Source organism: Aegilops tauschii, chromosome 2 (assembly GCF_002575655.3).
Source record: "Aegilops tauschii subsp. strangulata cultivar AL8/78 chromosome 2, Aet v6.0, whole genome shotgun sequence".
In the NCBI taxonomy this organism is placed as follows: Eukaryota; Viridiplantae; Streptophyta; class Magnoliopsida; order Poales; family Poaceae; genus Aegilops; species Aegilops tauschii.
This window is the reverse complement of record NC_053036.3, coordinates 101477302-101497080: the sequence shown is the minus strand read 5'-3', so window position 1 is coordinate 101497080 and position 19779 is coordinate 101477302.

Genomic DNA, 19779 nt, shown 5'->3' with positions numbered 1-19779 from the left:
TTATTCCCCCTCAAATCATTATTTTTCCTGAACATTACTTCAAACAGTACTGATGCGTGTTCGTCGGTGGCGCCGGTGATGAGCGAGTTGGCCGCCGCTCCGCCGGACGGGCCGGACGCCGCGCTGGCCTCGGCACGGGTTGGCAGGCTGGCCCGAGCGTGACTCACGAGCGAGCAAGCCGCCGCGCTTGTAACACCCCGCATGTAACTTGCCATATTTGTAACTCCGACTCTTGCCATTTCCGGCTATGTCATATGTTTTTCCCTCCGTTGTCGGGTTTTGTCTTTCGTTTTGTATTTTGTCATGTCATGCATTTTTATATCATGTCATCATGTGCATTGCCTTCGCATACGTGTTCGTCTCATGCATCCGAGCATTTTCCACGTTGTCCGTTTTCCAATCCGGCGCTCCTATCTCCTCCGGTGCACCCCTCTTGTTTTCTTTCATGTGCGTGTGTCAAACTCTCTCGAAATGGACCGCGGCTTGTCAAGTGGTCTTAATATACCACTCGGAGACTACCGGTCAAGTTTCGTTCCATTCGGAGGGAAATGTCATATGTTTTTCCCTCAAATGGAGGTCGTTTGGTACTCCAACGGTTAACCGGGCATCCGCAAAGTCCATTTGAGTATCCAGCAAAAAACCCCTCCAAAACCAGCCCAAAACCCACCAAACTCTCTTCCATGCTCTATGTCGTTCGATCACGATCGTGTGGGCGAAAACCGCACCTCATTTGGAGCCTCCTAGCTCCCTCTACCTATTTATATGTGGGCATCCCGAAAACGAAATCGCAGTCTCCCCGAAACCCTAAATCGCCTCTCCGCGGGCGGACGTGTCCAGCCGCCGCCGGACAAGACGCGCCGCCGCTCCCGGCCAGTGGCGTCGCGCCACGTCGCCCCCGCGGCCGTCCCCGCCGCGCCAGGCCCGCCGGGCCCGTGACCGGCCCTCCCGGCCCGCAGCTCCGCCGCCCGGCGCCCGCGCCCCGTCTGCCGCCTCCCCGCGCGCCCGCCGCCGCCGGCCATCGCCGCCTCGCCGCCGCGGCTGCGCCGCCCGTCCGCCGCGTCGCCGGTGGCTCCCCGCCGCCGCCCGTCGCCGGGGCCCCGCCGCCTCCCTCGCCGGCCGGCGACCCCCCCTCCGCCGACCGCCTCCTCCGGCGACCCCCCCCCTCCGCCGGGCCCTCCTCCGACCAGGCGCCGCCGGCCCCTTCTTCTCCTCCGGCGAGCGAGCCCGACCTCCGGCCCAGATCCGATCGAGCGGTAGCCTCCCCGTTGACTTCCCTCGCTCGTTTTTTTCCCAAGTCCCAGTATTTTCTCAGCATATGCACTTGTTCCCGATGCGATAACTTTGTGCATGTAGCTCCGATTCGCGCGTATAATATGCCAAATTGTTCGTCTCGTGATTCTCTTCATTTTGTTCAATTGCACCATGTTCATTAGAGGTCATCTTGATACCCAAATCTTCGTTGGAAGAGGGCTAGTTGCTGTTAATCTCTGGTTCTTATCAGAACTTGGAGATTTGTCATTTTTGTATCATTTATTCTGTGCATCTTTTGAGCATGAGCTCTACATGTGTTTTGAAGTATGCCATGCCATCTTTCAAGTGGGTTAGTCCATGTATTTTTGTAATCTTTGTGGTGACTAGCACAAGCATGCAAAGTAGGCCCCGTAATATTTCTGATTTCAGGGACTGTTTTCTCCAAGTCTTTGTCTGCTGTAATTTTGTTCCCATGTAAACTTGATGCTAGAGAGAGATCCATGCATATTTTGGAGATGTTCAGTAAGGATGTTTTGTATCTATAGTTGTAATTGATCCATTCCTGCAATTGTTTGCAATTTTAGAGCACCAGAGCATGACTCAATCTTGCTCTACTTTTGCTATAAAATATTTCTGGCAGATTCTTAACATGATTTGCAATCTTGCCAAGCTTATTGTAGTTGATCCATACATGCTATGCAATTGTTATTGCCATGGATAGCTTCATAGACATGCCATCTTGCTGTAGGTATGCTTGGTTTGTCATGCATTGCTCTGTAGTGAGTGCATCAAGCTCACAAAGAGGCCTACATATTAATATTTCTGCCATGCCCTGTTTTCTGCTAAGTCTGAAACCTGATAACGAAACTTGCTAAGTTTACATGCTTGCCATCATATCTTATGGTCCTTTTTGGCTTATGGTCAGTAAGGGACTTTTGTCATGTGCATTTAGTACAACACTACCATGCCTTGTTTTGCTATGTTAAGTTCCTGTAGCATGTTGATTTTGTGCTCTGAACATTGCTACCTGATGCTGATTTCTGCCATGTCCAGTTCTTCACAAAGTCTGTGAACCTGTAATCTTTTGCACTTTTGCCATGCTTGTTTGAGCTTGATATGTTGTGAACTAGCCGTAGCTCAGTGTTCATCTTTTGTCAAGCATCTCCTGTAGATTACTGCCATGTGCTTTGTTGCTATGTTGGGGTGCTGTAGCATTGCTACTTGTTGCATTTGAAATGCTATCTTGCTGTTTATCGCAGATTAGTGTCATTCTTGTTTTGCTTGCCATTTGCAAACCGTGAATCCGATTCCGGTGACCTTTATATCGATTTCGATCGAAATCATCTCAACTTTCCAGTGGCATGCTTGGTTTGTCAAGTTACTGCCATGTTCATCATTTTCCTTCCGGAGCACGCATATGCATCGCATATCATAACTTGCATATCATACATGTCTTGCATCATGTTGCTTGCGCATTTCTCGTTGCTGATTGTGGTTCCGTTTGTTTGTGTTCTTGTCTTGGGTAGAGCCGGGAGACGAGTTCGTGAACGAGGAACTTGTCGAGTACGCTTACGAGGATCAAGCTTTTGACAACTCTGAGAATCTTGCAGGCAAGATGACCACCCCTCGAAATCACTTCTATCTTTGCTATGCTAGTTGTTTCGCTCTATTGCCATGCTCCTCTACCTACCACTTGCTATATCTTGTCTCCTATTTTAGCCATGTCAGCCCCTAACCATCCTTTCCTAGCAACCGTTGTTTGGCTAAGTTACCGCTTTTGCTCAGCCCCTCTTATAGCGTTGCTAGTTGCAGGTGAAGTTGAAGTTTGTTCCATGTCGGAACATGGATATGGTGGGATATCACAATATCTCTTATTTAATTAATGCACCTATATATTTTGGTAAAGGGTGGAAGGCTCGGCCTTATGCCTGGTGTTTTGTTCCACTCTTGCCGCCCTAGTTACTGTTATACCGGGATTATGTTCCTTGAGTTTGCGTTCCTTACGCGGTCGGGTGATTTATGGGACCCCCTTGACAGTTCGCCTTGAATAAAACTCCTCCAGCATGGCCCAACCTTGGTTTTACCAGTTGCTACCTAAGCCTTTTTCCCCCGGGTTTTCGCGAGCCCGAGGGTCATCTTATTTTAACCCCCCCGGGCCAGTGCTCCTTCGAGTGTTGGTCCGAACCGAGCAGCCTGCGGGGCCACCTCGGGGAAACTCGAGGACTGGTTTAACTCGTAGCTTGACTTATCCGGTGTGCCCTGAGAACGAGATATGTGCAGCTCCTATCGGGATTTGTCGGCACATTCGGGCGGCTTTGCTGGTCTTGTTTTACCATTGTCGAGATGTCTTGTAAACCGGGATTCCGAGACTGATCGGGTCTTTCCGGGAGAAGGTTTATCCTTCGTTGACCGTGAGAGCTTATGATGGGCTAAGTTGGGACACCCCTGCAGGGTATTAACTTTCGAAAGCCGTGCCCGCGGTTATGAGGCAGATGGGAATTTGTTAATGTCCGGTTGTAGATAACTTGTCACTTGACCCAATTAAAATACACCAAGTGCGTGTGTAGCCGTGATGGTCTCTTCTCGGCGGAGTCCGGGAAGTGAACACGGTCTGTGTTATGTTTGACGTAAGTGGGTGTTCAGGACCTCTTCTTGGTCATTGCTAGATGACGTCCGTTCCTTTGCTTCTCTTCTCGCTCTCATTTGCGCAAGTTAGCCACCATATATGCTTTTGCCGCTGCAGCTTCACCTCTTTGCACCTCCTTTTCCCTACAAGCTTAAATAGTCTTGATCTCGCGGGTGTGAGATTGCTGAGTCCCCGTGACTCACAGATACTTCCAAACCAGTTGCAGGTGCCGACGATGCCAGTGCAGATGATGGCGTCGATCTCAAGTGGGAGTTCGACGAGGAACGTGGTCGTTACTATGTGTCTTTTCCTGATGATCAGTAGTGGAGCCCAGTTGGGACGATCGGGGATCTAGCATTTGGGGTTGTCTTATTTTCATCTGGATTTTGACCGTAGTCGGTCTATATGATTGTATTTTGGATGATGTTTGATGATATTTATGTATGTGTGAAGTGGCGATTGTAAGCCAACTCTTTATCCTAGTCTTATTCATTACATGGGATTGTGTGAAGATGACCCTCCTTGCGACAAAACCACTATGCGGTTATGCCTCTAAGTCGTGCCTCGACACGTGGGAGATATAGCCGCATCGTGGGCGTTACAGCGCTGGCCTTCGCTCGAGCCAGATGGATGGCCTTAGCACAGCGCACGCGAGCAAGCCGCCGCGCTGCCGTGCCAATCTAGCTAGCAAACCTTGCAGACAAGCAGCTGGACGGAGCTATCTTGGCTAGCTAGCGGCCGCGAGCGCCGAACGAAGCTGGCATCCGGGCTGCCGCAACATGGGCTCCGCACCGGCGGCGGTTTTGACCTCGCCTTCTGCCGGCGGCGGTAGCTGCGTCCCATGGCCGAGGATGACTAGGTGGACGGGTCGGAGGTAGGAGGTCACTCGAGGATTTTTGTTGGTAAGAGCATGTACAATGGTTGATAAGGTAGTCTTATCTTAAGTCTGCCACGTATGCAAGTGGTAATAGTTTCTTAGCATTTTAGTGGTTTCTTGCATTATTAGAGCAAGTACAATAGAGCTGAGTCAGCGGGCTATAAGAAATAAACTAGTATATTTCTGCTTAGTTGGAGGAAAGAGAAGAGGAGAGAGAAGGTAAGCGGGCTCTTCGTGAAGAGCCAGTTCTAGCACGTGCTCCTAGGCACTTTGTGAGAATGAGAAGTGGGCCACATAATAAAAAAGTAGTACACTCTTTTGATCTATTATTGTACATGTTGGCTATAAGATGGGCTGTAGATGACATGGCACTGGCTTATAGCCAGCAGCTGGCTATACTATTAACCATGCTCTTAGGGGTTTCTTGTAAGGAACAATGTACGTACTACTAGCGACAAAAGGCGATTCTAGGTTGCGTTGTACTCCAACGAGTACTACTAGTGGTCGCGGGAGTGTATACCTCGTTTTGTGGGTTCGATCCCGGCCGAACGCACGGCGGCCTTTTAAAAGAAAATAGTACTACTACACTTCGCTGCGAGCCAATATTTTACACGGGTAGTTTGAGTTTTGAAGTCAAACGGACGTGCGGCCCCACAATCTGGGTGCACTGGACAGCCTAGCCACGTGAACGGGTTTTCCTTCCCAACATCCCATGGCTCGCGTGCTCGCCCTAGCCGCACCTCGCTTGCAGCTTCCAGCTAGTAGCATATTTAAACTAGCGCCTCCCAATTAAGCCCGAGGGGCATTGGGAACTGTGCAATATGGCTCTGTACATAAAGTGCTCTACTACTACTCTGTAGCTTGTGGCGTTGCACGCATGGACTTCACTCTATTATCGGCTCTACTATAAAAGAAATTCCTCTTGACGTGTTTATTTTTTTTTGAAACGGAGGCAAAAGCTTTGCTTCATCTCATTCATAAAGAAGGAACTACTAACAAAGTTCGACGAGATCCATTACACCTCCACAAATGGAAGCGAAAAGACTAGACTCGCTGTATCAAATAACTCAAATGTTCTGCCCCCACAGTAACCGTCGCTGATAAACAGGCTGCTAGTGTGTGCGTGAGATGAGCAGCTGAGTAGGCCAGCTACGTGAGAGGAGCGGCTGAATAGAGCACCGAGAGTACCCACTAGGCCACTACGCAGGTGTACTTCCCCTGCATTGATAGTACAACGATGATTCTAGAGAACAGTAGTACCCTCCACTTCCAACTGTAGCTCCTTGGCCCTGAGGTTCAAGAGTTCAAAACTGGTGCACTATACTATACTAGACTAGAAGTACAGTACATCGCACTACTAGTTGAGAAAAGTAGTAGTAGTACTGCTACAGTACGAGTACGTACTCCTCCTTCACATAATGTAAGACGTTTTTTGACACTAGTTGGCGTGTACAAAAAATGGCAAAAACATACCAAAAATTTCTTAATCCACGCCAAAAACTACTACCTAGTGCCAAAAATTTCTTACTAGTGCTATTATTTACAGTATAATGCAATCCCATAACGTCCCATAATTCTAGTACTAGTAGTAAATAATAGCCTCACCCCTTCGCTGAGGAACAATCTACAGTTGGAAGGGACGAGGCCCTGCGGTTACTACGCTCTTATCTCCTCTTCGCCAGTTCCCCTCCCCCCGAAGAGAAGGCAGTTCGTTGTTGCTCCCATGGATTCGCCAGTCGGTTCTCCTCCTCGTCGGGGCTGGGAGACCTTGGACGACGATCCTCTGGGAGAAATCGCACGCCGCTCCGACGTCCTCACCGCCGCAAGACTCGGTGCTTCCTGCACTAACTTTTTCAAGACGCTACTTAAACAGGCTTGGGAAAAGGCCATGCTTGTTGGTCTTCCATGCGTCCTCGAGGAGAAGGTTCTTCTATGGGACAATCCTTCGAACAGTCCACCGCTCCCTGGCCATGGTTGCATGTTGACTCCGCTAGAGTTGCCGACGTTGAGAGGTAGTCAGATTTTGTCCGATGAGCAGGTCAGTAATGGAGTTTGATCATGTAGTACTTAGTTATTCCATTTCCATCCCGTAATTTCTCCGCTGCCCACCGTCTTATATATAGGTCTGGGTCGGTGCCAACGAAGATTGGCTTGCATACCTCCGGCCGGATACCACCATCATTTTGCACAACATCCACAGCAGTGCGGCTGTTCCGGTAGACCCCTTCTCCACCATTGGGATCGGCATTCCGGACTGGCTGGGCTTGAATACGTATGATGATGCCTACATGAGATTGAAGAAGATAGTAATTGCGGACCCGCCGACAAAGCGACGCGGCTACGACGATTACTATCTCATTGCGGTGTTCGACATAAGGATTGCCATCAATGCAAGAGGCAGTAATGGCAGAGGCTGGCGCATGTTGGCGGCGGCAGATTTGTACCCCTACACGTTCGAAGACGCCGTGCGCCATCTAGGCCGCATCTTCACGGTGACAAGCTAGGGGACTTGTTTCATCTGGTTGCCATCCTACGGTATGGGAGATTACAAACAGAATGCACAAACCATCATTTGCATCCCTAACGGTACTCCATTATTTTGTAGGGACCAGTCATCCCCCGATCAAAATAAGATTGCCGATCCTGGATGTGCATTTCCATCCGCGATTCGGTCTAACCTGGAACCTTGTAGCTGACTTTGGCATATTGGGATCAACTATCTTTGCAGTCGTTACCCATGGTACCACTGATGTGCAACCTGGTCACACGATCTACCACGATCGGACCGTCACCATCTACCCAGGTATTCCATTTTTTAACCCTCTCGCCTTTTCTTTCATTGTTGTACTAGTAGTATACTTTGTAGTACTAGTAGGAGTACTTTTTACCTTGGAGGACGCGTATAGCTAGCTAGGCCCTTGAAGACTTGAACCCACTAGCTGCCACCATTTTTGTTTTTCCATGTCTTACTATCTCATCCATGTAGCCAAGAGTGGCTATATATAATAAGCCGGTTATTTTACTTCCTCTATACCGGAGTAGTACTATTTGCTGCACAGTATTACTGACCGCCATATTTGAGCACAACATTATTATGCATGGACCTTGACTATGTACATCACCATGTGTCCAGATCTGGGATGCCACGTGTACCAGATGAACGGCGCCGAGTTCGACCCCCGTGATGCTACGTGGGTGCCGAGGAACACTCTTGGAGAGTACTCGTTTTTCATTGGGGACAGCTACCCCATTGTGAAGCGGATGCCACCTTCCGTGCACGACACGGAAGGCCTGCCGTTCATGAAGCATGGTTGTGTCTTCAGTGCGCACCGCCGGATGAATGACATGCTGGGACACGCTATCCCTGATTTATGCCGCTTCAGCTTGGATGAGTCTCCATCGTGTGGAACCGGACTAGAAAGCTGCGACAATGATTCCCATTGCCCACCGCTATGGATCGTGCCATCCATGAAGAATACCTGGGACTGGAACCTGGAGGAGGACATGTAGCCCATCTATAACGTGTAAGTGGAGTACGGTAATTGTGAACAGTAGCGCTGTGAATATATGTAGACTAGTCGTGCACAAATTTATCACATGAATTGGAGATGAACTTGTGTGGCATACTGGCATTTGTCCTTTAGAATTTATTACTAGTAAATGTGTTATGTGTACGTGCAACTTGTGTGGCTGTTGCACGGGCTCCAACACGCTCTTTGAGAAAGAAAAAAAAGGTGGCACGGCTTTGGATATACGTGACGTGGCGGCATCATACAGTAGCATCATTCGCTATAGTTGTAGTACACTCCTACTAGGACGACGACTCCTATAAAACCTTGCGCTTGGCTCTTTGCCTCTTCGGGAGGTTCAACAGTTCATACTCGTGTGAACCTTGCACTTGGCTCTTCGCCTCTTCGGAAGGTCCAACAATGATGATACTACAATACAATATGCTTCTGGCAATCTAACACCGATTGAACTGTTGCACGTCCACCGCGAGGGCGAGGGCGAGGGAGAGGGAGAGGGAGAGGGAGAGGGAGAGGGAGAGGGCGCTGTAGTCAAAACCCTCTCCTCGTCCTGCGAACCACCGCGCGCGTGGGCGAGGGAGAGGCGTAGTAAGCAAGCTTCTCCTCGTTCGGCGATTTGACGGGACACATCAAAGCAGTACTAGTACTAGTAGTAGTAGTCCATACTGCGTCCATTCCGATTAATATGGCTTAATTTGAAATGAGAAAAATACACTGGCGGTCAACGTATGTAACAATACGCTCTTTACGGTCACTATATATAGTTATGCGGCGATTATACGATCACTAGCTCATTGTAGAGCACCGTATTGCACCCTACTAACCGGCCACATAGTCGACGTGGCACTTTGTTGACTGGTTAAATTGTCACCTGGTTTCTGGGTCCCACCTGTCAGTTGGCAGAGCAAAGAAATCAGTTAAACAAAACTTTACGCACGCGCGACACGAGTCCAACCCTTGCGCACGAACCGCCCTGGCTGTGTATGTGAGTGCATGCACGTGTCCTCCCTCGGTCTTTCCAACAAAGAGTGTACATCGGCTATAAAACAAAGAGTGTAGTACATGATGTACATCTACACTTCCAATGCATTTAGCCTTTAGTCTAAATCGATATTGATTGACTAATGCACCAACTTGTGTTGTAGGTATAGGCTACATGTCTATCCTTAATTACAGCATGCAACGGCCTTCATTTAATCTTCTTATCTCAATGGTCGCATGCACACATAAGTCTGCTACTTTTGGGCGTTAATTATGCCCTGGTCAATATGTAAATCTCTAAATGTACAGTCTTTCACGGACGTAGGGAGTAGGTTGAGCACTTGAGCATGAGCGTGTGTGTTGCGTCATGTGCTGTGTGCCGCATGGGTGCGTGAGTGTTGCGTGCGTCCATGTGTACGTGTGAATGTTCCATGTTGCATGCATGCATGCATGGGGCTTACTCCCTCCCATTGACATGTTCATATTTCAAGCTTCCTCTGTTCCCTCCATATGGTGATACTCCCTCTGTTCCCAAATAGTACGGAGTAAAAGCCTCCCTCTGTTCCCAAATACGGAGTATTTGTCTTTCTACAGATTTCAACAAGTGATTAGGTACGGAGCAAAATGAGTGAAGTGAGCGTAGAGGCATAGGGATACTGTAGAAGGAAGTCCTCGCGATCCATTATTCCCCATCTCGGTCAGAGAGAACTATTCAACTAGTCTTCGCAGTGAAGTGACAATACACGCTGCAGCAGATGGGACACGTAATTAATAAGCTGAACCAGTGTGTTGGTGTTATTAAATCAGCCTTACCCAGTACTGCCATCATGTTTGCCAGTAGAGCACGCTTCCGCAAATACACCTACGCACCTCTGTCCTCCATTAACTGACATATGGGCCCTGTTGTGGTAGACCCACATGTCATCGGTGTAACTATTTACACTCCGAAGGACGGTATATCCTGGTAGTAGTACTAGTAGAATTGAGATTGAATGCACTTTCTTCCCCGTCTTCCACTCTTCTTCCTCCTCTCTTCTTCTTCCTCCTCTCTTCCCCATCGTCGGCCGCACACCATTTACCCACGCTCACTGCTCGCCCGCCCGCGCCATCTTCCTTGATAGCTCGCGCGTACCATATCCCCCCGCTCACTGCTCGGCCACACAAGGAGAAGCTTCTTTGCTCGCCCGCCCGAATCCACTTCCCCGCAGGCTCGCAGGCACCGAAAACCCCAATGGCAGAACCGACTGACACGCAGAGCCGCGATTGGAATTCCCTCCCCGATGTTCTCTTGGAGCAGATATGTAGTCGTATGGACCTACTCAGCACCGTCCGTCTGGCCGCATGCTCGGTGTCCTTGTACCGTCTACTCGTCTGCAACCGGCCGGCTCTTTTCAAGACACCCTGCTTGCTGATGCCCGATCCACACAGGTGGCCCAGATACCGACTTGACGATCCTACGGAGGTTGTCGTGGTGCCCCTCGACATGCTACCACTACCCGTCCACCTGTCCTTCATGCGCGGCCACTACTGGGCGGGCATGAAGACCAACTGGACCGTCCTCATCCACCACACCGGTAGTCCATGGCGTCTCGTGGATATCTACACCCAGCGAGAGATCACCCTTCCATCGTTGGATACCGCCGCCATCGAGCCTCGCGGCCCGCCGGACACTCCTGTCTACTACGCATGAGACGCGTCAAGATTTTGGCTCGACCTCTGTTTGCAGAAAGTTGTAATCTGCGAAGTGCCCACACCATCAGAAGACTACATGGATTACAAGCTCATTGCCTTGTTCAACATGGGATTAGTCTATCTGGAATCCGATCGCCATACATGGTTATGGCTCATCATCAATCCTGTTGAGGCAACATTTCTGTCTGATGCTATAGTGCACGATGGCATCGTTTACGCGGTCGACGCACAGATTGGCTGCCTATACTGGTGGAATCTATCATCGTGTAATTGTTCTATCTCATCTCATCTTTACCTTATGAATACGACTGTCTGTTCATTTGTTACAAATTTAGAATGCATAGCATGTCTATAACCACATCATTGCTATATGTTCCTCTCATTTCCTATATTTTTATGACCACACATGTTATTGTTAGAGTTGATATGAGAACAATTGGCATCTAATGATTGTTAGAATACATATTATGAGCATAACATCATGATTGCTATATGTTACTCTCGTTTACAAGATTTTTATAACAACGCATGTTATTGCTTAGAGTTGATATGAGAACAGTAGTAGTAAGTGCTATGGTAGAATATGAGTAGGCGCTGTCATAGTTGTTTTCCTCTCATTGTTACATGATGTTTGAACCATGACATATTGCTAGAATATGAAAGCCATTGGCTTATTTTTTTTAACTTGGGGTATGATTATGACCACGGCATTGCAATTCTCTGTCTATGATATGTGTCACTGTTATAATAATCTTAATTCCACACATACTCTGAACATGATTGTTTATTTTTGTCCTTTTGGTCTCCAATTTGAATTGTTGCAGCAGACGCAAATGCGCTGGCCTTCATGATTCCAGGACCTGGAATCATACCAGCCGAGGGTGGTGGTTTATCGCTCGTTCAGCTGACGGCGGTCATTTGATGCTCATTCACACGTACCAAATTGACCAAACCATTACATCAAACCACATGCAGTACAATGCATGGGGCGTTCGTGACATTGATGGCTATGGCTGCTTCGTGTTCAAGAAAGATCCCAGCTCCGTTGGGCCAGGCGTATTCAACTGGAGGCGGGTTTACAGCCTCGGCAACCACTCCTTGTTCCTCGGGCTCAATTATCCGATCATCCAACCAATCATCGATCATATCACCGGCGATGATTACTGTGCTATGCAACTTCCATTCGCGAGGGGGGGGCTGTGTTTACACATCATACCATGGGTTTCATGAATCACCATATCCAGAGATTCGTCGACACAGCTTCCATGCGATGGATGGCTTTTGCAAACCTGACATGCGGCGATGTGGTTCATGCCAACAGCAAATATGCACAACATGATTCGTGCTGATATCTAGACTGAGCCATGTATTCTACTGCTGTAGCATGACCCTCTTTTGTTGGATATTATGTACTGTTGTTAGTTTGAAGCACTCCTCTGGTTTGAAGGATAGATACCTTCCTGGGATCAAGTGCATCCTAACTCACCTGCGTAGGATGTACTGATAATGATGATGGAGATGCTGTGCAGAAGCCATATATATATATCATTTAGGCTTCAAGTGCGTACTTGTTAGTTAAACCTATGTATAAATTGTGACACTAAATACGACTAGTAAGTAGTACAGTAGCAGTACTAGTATACGTTGGTCAAATTATTCATCATGTCCACACATTGAATTGACGTGACAACATGCTGCGCGTGAGGTGACACAAGAATCCCAGCGGCGTGTTCAGGTATTCTGGACTTCATATTTGGAGTACCACTTATCTGTCGAAATCTTTCATCATTCACTTAAAACAGTCGATTGATCATACATTGAGTACCATATAACTGGAATTACCGATGCAAGTCGAAGAAGGATTGGCCGGTGCTGCCGGCTGGCGTCAAGTTCGATCCCATGGATCAGGAGCTGATCGAGCACCTTGAGGCCAAAGTGAGTGCTGACAGTGCGAGATTTCAGTCTCTCATCGATTTGTTCATACCAACCATCGACGGCGAGCACGGCATATGCTACACCTAACCTGAGAAACTTCCAGGTAAGACACCGATCGGCCGTCTACTTGCACAAACATATTCCTTTGTTTATAGCTCTATTTTTCTTTTTAGACGCAGACCTGGTGAAGCAATTACAATTTGACAGTTAATAAAAAGTGAAACAAGTGACTGCAACATGCCAAAGATGTTATGAAAATGCCAACTAGGTACACTAAAACCTGTATTCCACAATACTGCAGGTATCACACTGAGTGGCCTAAGGAAGCATTTCTTCCAGCGCAATTCCAGGGCGTTCAAAAGGGGCACGTGGACGCGTCGCAAGATACAGTCGGAGTGCGGCATGCACGCGATGTGGCACAAGACCGACAATACCTTGCCGGTGATGGTCAACGGCCGGCAGACGGGCAGCAAAAAAGGTTCTGGTGCTGCACACCAACAAGAACTTCGACCAGCAGAGGACCAACTGGGTGATGCACCAGTACCACCTCGGGGACCTGGAGCAAGAGAGGGAGCGGGAGCTGGTCCTCTGCAAGATTTTCTACCAGACGAACACTAGGGCCAGGAGTAAAAAGATTATAAGTTAGTTTGGTATTGGTAGTTGTACTACCTTGTCGTCCGCAAGTTGGTATTGTTGTTAACGATCTTTTGGTATGAACTTGAATTTGCTTCCAACCATCATGCCGAGGGTCGACGTGGATATAAAGCTGAATCATTTGTTTCGAAACGAATTTCCAGGCACCTGATTTTTATTTGATGGGTAGCATAAGCACCCGCCGTTCGAATTCCCAGTTCTCCAATTTTTTCGAAACAAGTGCATGCACTTATTATCACGATAAAAAAAAATATCCGTGATGCATCCCAGTTATTAGTCTGTACTTGCAGAATTCTCTCGTTTATTGAGCACGTATATTGTTTTTTCAGGTCGAGCAAGTTTCAACTGGGCTGTAGACTGCCCAGGGTTGGTTTTGTTTTTAACAGGCCCAGCCCATGACGACAACGGGGCACAAAGATCCAGCAGGTATCTACTGGCCTCTAGCCCGCCAGCGTTAGTTATATTTTGTCTTACAACATCCGCAGGCAGTTTTTTTTATTGAATCAAACACACAGCCCTGTTCTATTTTCCTCTTGAAACACATGTCCTACATCCGTTTTCTAATCTCTACCTATAGTTTTACTAGTTCATATACACGTATCATTATATTGAAAACACATAAAATTCCCTTTTCATATTTACATCCTTATTTTTGTTGTTTTTTCCCACCCAGCGCTGATTTTTTTACCACTGGTTTTCCCTTAAACCAACTCAATTGTCCCACGTCTTATTTGCTTACAAAAACAAAACGATTTTTTGGCAAATCAATAAGTTCTTAAAAAATGTTTACATTTCGGGATTACAACAGTTCGGACTCCACCGAAATATGCAAAATAAGGTTGAACTTTTTGACCGTGGTCCTGGGCAGAAAATGGGCTGTAATAAATTACTTCAGAATTAGCAAATGGGCTGCAAATTTTAAAAAATAGCAAATGGGCTTTATGTTGTCTGCCACAGATTTGGAGGCTGACTTGTGGGCCTACTAAGTTCATGCGTACACAAGGTTTCTCAAAAAAGAAACTTAGTCAACAATCGACTCTACCAGCGTCAGACCATTAGATGTCAATCTAACGGCAATCGTGCTTCTTCAGTCTCTGATCTTCCTGCCCAGCCGCCCAAACCAGCGCCGTCGGAACCGCCTGCTCCCGCCTCCCGTGGCCGGCAGTGCTGCCGGGCAGGCCTCACGGCCCCATCATACTCGCATCCCTGGCCTGTCTATCCCTCTACTCACCCACACCTCCTGTTATTTTCCGGCGACGGCAGCCGAACCAGTCAACCCTCGTACTCTCCACCGCGTGGGCAGCCATTGTCGTGTCTTCCCCGGCTCCATGTCGTTCCCTTCGTAGGCCTCGCCGTCGTCCACCGCCCTGGTGCTCTCGGCGCGGCGTGGTCAACGATGTCCATCCAACGGCCGCAGTGCTTCTTCAACCTCTGGTCTTCTTGCCCCAGCCGCCCAAAGCAGCGTCGGTCGTGCCGCATGCTCCTGCCTCTCGTGGCCGGCTGTGCTACCGCGGAGGCCTCACCGTCCCCATACTACTCCCACCACTGGCCAGGCCATCCCTCCACTCACCCACTCCCCCTGTTATTCTGCGGCGACGGCAGCCTCACACAAGCAGCCGAACCAGTGAACCCTCGTACTCCTCTTCGCGTGGGCATCCACTGCCGCATCTTCCCCGGCTCCGCGTCATCCCCTTCCTAGGCCTCGCCGTCGTCCACCGTTGCGGTGCACTCGGCGCGGCATGGTCAATGTGGTCAACGACCGACTTATATCGGAAGAGTACTGTACGTGGAGAGGCTGACAGCTGGGTCCACGGCAGCCGCAAGGAAGTGCCTCCTTATTACGCGCAAAATAATTATTCCTCCACCTGACAGCAGGGACCCACCGGACGGGCCACCAGTATTTCGCGGAAAAAACGTTTCCCCCCTGACTGCTGGGACCCACCGGACGGGCCACCGTATTTCACGAAAAAAACGTTTGCCCCTGACTGTTGGGATCCACCGGACGGACCACCGTATTTCGTGAAAAAAACGTTCCCCCCGCTGTCAGCTCGGACCCATCGGAAGTGCCTCCTTATTACGCACAGAAAAATGAATACTCCCCTGCTAGCTGGGACCCACCATGGTGGGAGGCTGACTTGTGGGCCTACTAAGTTGACGGGGACGGAGGGCTTTGTCAACTTAGTCAATATGAACGATTCTAGCTCCAGTGACCGTACGATGTCCATCCAACGGCCGTCGTGCTTCTTCAATCTCTGCTCTTCCTGTGTAACATCCCAAAATTCTAAATTTTGGAATATTATATTAAATAAATATTTATGCTTGTTTGTTTGATTGTTGTGTGACTGATTGTGTGAAATTGAGTGAAATTTGAAAATTTTGAAAGTTCAATGAGAGGGAATGAAATGACTTTCCCAAACTTTCACCCTTGCATTTATGATCTCCATGAATTCAAATTATTTCATCACAAAACCCTAGAGTGAAGATGATATGACTTCTTCCATTTAAATAAATGAAAAAAAAAGTTTTGAAAAGATTTGAATTCCATTTGGAAATATTTCAAATTCGGAAACTTTATGCAACTCAATGATTTTCAGGAGAGAAGATAAAATGACTTCTTCAATTATATGAAATATGAGTTGGAAGTTAAAAAAGAATCAAATTGAAAGTCATTTGAAAGTATTTTGAAACTCCCTTTCAAATTTGGAATTATTTGGATTTTATTCAAATTATTTTTCTCCTAAAAATAAATAAATGGAAATAAGGGTAAAATGATTCCCTTCAATGGAAAATTAGGAGAAAATAATTTTGAAATAATTTTGGTATTATCAAAATGATTTTTGTTGGATTTTAATGCAACAGTAGCACTGTTTGCTTTATTTGAGTTTTTGTGGATTTTATTTGAACTATATAAATAGTTCATGTTTTAGGAAATGTTTTTCTGAACATTTATATATATATTATGCCTATATATAGTTTTTATTATTTTGGTTCTTTTTACTTTTGTTTTTCTGTTAAAAACAAAAAAAACTAGCGCTAGCCAGGCCAGGCGGCCCAGGAGCCAGCCGCCCCAGCCAGCCAGCCACTCGAGCCGCGGCCCAACCAGCACCGTCGCCCGAAGCCCCTCTCCTTCGGTCGCCCGCTCCTCTCTCTCTCGCCCTTGTGCCACTGACCGCTGGGCCCCACTGCCCGATCGCCCTCGCCCGCTGCTTCTTCTTCCTCTCCACGCCAAACCGCGCCGCCGCCACCGCCGAATCCCGCGATCCTCGGGATCCTCTCCCCGATCTTCCCCCTCCTCCAAGTCGACCCCGCCCCTATAAATACCCCTCCCCTCACCCCGTTCCGCCCCTTCCCGACCCCCGAACCCCTCTCCGCTCGCCGCCATTTCTCGCCGGAGCCCGAGCTCCGCCGCCCGCCATTGCTGCTGCTAGCTCTCCACTACGACCACCTCATCGTCGTCCGAACCCACCACCGAACCCCCCTCGCTCGCCCTCACCTCCCCGTGCCCTCGCCCTCGCCCGAAACCCACTGGAGCGCCGCCACCGCCGACGCCCGAACGCCACTGCCACCTCGACCTCGCCGCCGACCTCCTCCGTCAACCTACGACGCCGCCTCGACCACCGCTGGACTCGCCGTCGAACGCCTCGTCCGCCCGTGCCCTCGCCGGAGCTCTCCGACGACCAGAGCGCCGCCACCGACGACGTCCGAGCCGCATCGCCGGCGACCACCACCGCTGTAAGCTCCGACGACTCTCCCCGTCGTTAGATCTTCATTATACGGCCTAGATTAGTTGCAAACGAATAGTTAGGTTTTATGTATTAGATCGGTTTTTATGCGGTTTTCTTTACGGTTTAGATCGGTTCAGATCGAACCGGGCCTCCTCCAGTTTTCTGCTTTAGCCGCACAGTCACGGTTTGTTAAGTTACGACCGAGCGTTTTTTCTGTTTAACCGTACGCGTTTTATTTAGTTTACGACCGAGCGTCGTTCAGTTGAGATCGCCAATTGCTTAGGCCCAATAGCAGCCCGACGCGTAGTACCTGCCCGTTTGTTTTTTTCGTTTCTGTTTTAAAAACAGAAATAGTTTCAATTTTAGATTGGTTATAACTTTTAGGTTTTAGATTCAATTTGAGTGATTCTTTTTGCATTGTGTCACAAATTTGTTGAAGTTTTTGTTTACGTACTTAGTTTGCAAATTTGAGTAGTTTAAATTTGAATTATTTCAAATATGTTTCACACACTGTTTTGGCTCTAGTTTGAGTTTTATAAAATATTTTTGATTGATTCTTTTTGCTACTGTTTTATTATGGTTTTGTATATCCAGTAGGATATAGTTATTTATTTTTAGTTTAATTTTAAATTAAGTTTTTAGCAAAACAGTACTGTTTTAGTTATAGTGTTGTTTTAGTCTTTTCTTTATTGTTTTTATTAGTTTTAAATTATTTCTTTTTGTCACTTTTGACAAATTTAGTTTTGTTTCTGTTAGTCAACCAAAGAAAATTTTATTTTTATTTCAAAAAAAATATTTTATTTAGTTTTGTATGAAAACTTGTTTAGGTCATAGTTAGTATTTCATAAAAGCTTTTTATTTGTTTCTTTTTGCTATTAAAAGTTTATAAAAAATACTTTCTGTTAAAATTAGTTGTTTTATATTTTCTTTTCTGTTTATTTATTATGTTAGTATTTTCTTTGTTGTTAAATTTTACTTAGGACAAAGCTATTTTTGGTTATGTCTTAGAATTTTCATTAGTAGTTTTCTTGTGTAGTTTTCATTGGTTTTTTTATTTTGTGTTCTTTGTGATTTGCATTTTTATTTGTTGATTTTTTTTGTGAGTGTTAGAAATTGCTTGCTAGTATGTTTGCTTATGTGAATACTATGTTTTACTATATAGATTTTCATCGGAGAGTTGCGTATAGTGCTATCAAGTTTTGCGAGAGCGATATTATCTTCATCAAGTAATACCAGGCAAGTTCACTTTGACCATGTTTTTCATACCTATGTTTTTATTGCATTTAGTGTCATGTTTGCAACAGTCCCTCCAGTAGTGATATTGAATTCTTGTAGTTGAGTAGTATGCATGAGGTAGGAACCCATCACCATGTTACCAAGCCCGGGACGTTATTTATTTTAATGCTACGCTATAGTAGACGGGGTTTGGTATGAGTGCACGAGAGTGGTGTGAAGAAGGACTCTACGTCAATGACGACAACTCCATGATGGCATATGCGAGGACTGCATCTTCAAGGCCTCAAGAGAGACAAGAATTCAATACACACTACTGGGTGAAGGACGGTTGACGGGCACCCTGGAGAAACCAGTGGATGGCCGGGATGCATGGAGAAGCGCCATGACATCTTGCGGAAAGCTTCACCCAGACTCAAAGAGACGGAAGAATACTTCATGCCCGGAAGCTTACCTGTGCAACCGCAAGTCACTATGGGCTCTGGCTTGGTTGACCTTAGTTGTGACTCTGGCTGGGACGGTGCTAGCAGATGTAGAACTACGGTAGGATTGGATGAGCACCGGACAGTGGTCAGAGGAACTCTTTGGAAGACCATGTTTCGGTCATCTTATTCTCAAACACCCTGAAGTGCGAGAACGTAAAAAGAGGGATCGAATCTTGCGGGTAAAGTGTACAAACCTCTGCAGAGGGTTTAAACCTAATCGATTAGCCGTGTCCCCGGTTACGGACAATTTGAGCCTCTGGACTTGGATTTATCTCGGAACTCTCAACACCGGACTGATAACATAATTGTGGGCAACTTATGATGATTTGGGCCATGAGACATCGGTTGGCGGAACCATGTCATGATAGGAAACTCCGTAGTATAGACTCCTGAATTTCTTTGATGTAGGGAAAATAAAACCAGCTTTTATGCAAAACAAAACTCAGATACAGAGCCACAAAGCCATATTGCATATAGTATAGTTTTATCATCTGTTTTCTCATGTTGTGATCTTGCCGGTACATTCAATGTACTGACCTACACGGCTGCAACGTATCATGTTGCAGGATTCTCTTCGACGAGTAAGAGTTATAATTCAGGGTTACGGTCTACACTCAACTTGCCGATGGCGTTGATGGGACTCCACCCCCGTTTAATTGTTTCCGCTGAGTATTATGAGGTATATATCAGTTTTACGTTATTTATACATGTGATTGCACTTTGATATATACATTAATGTACTGTGTGTGCCAGCATACTGATCCAAGGATGGCACGGAAACACAGAGACTTGA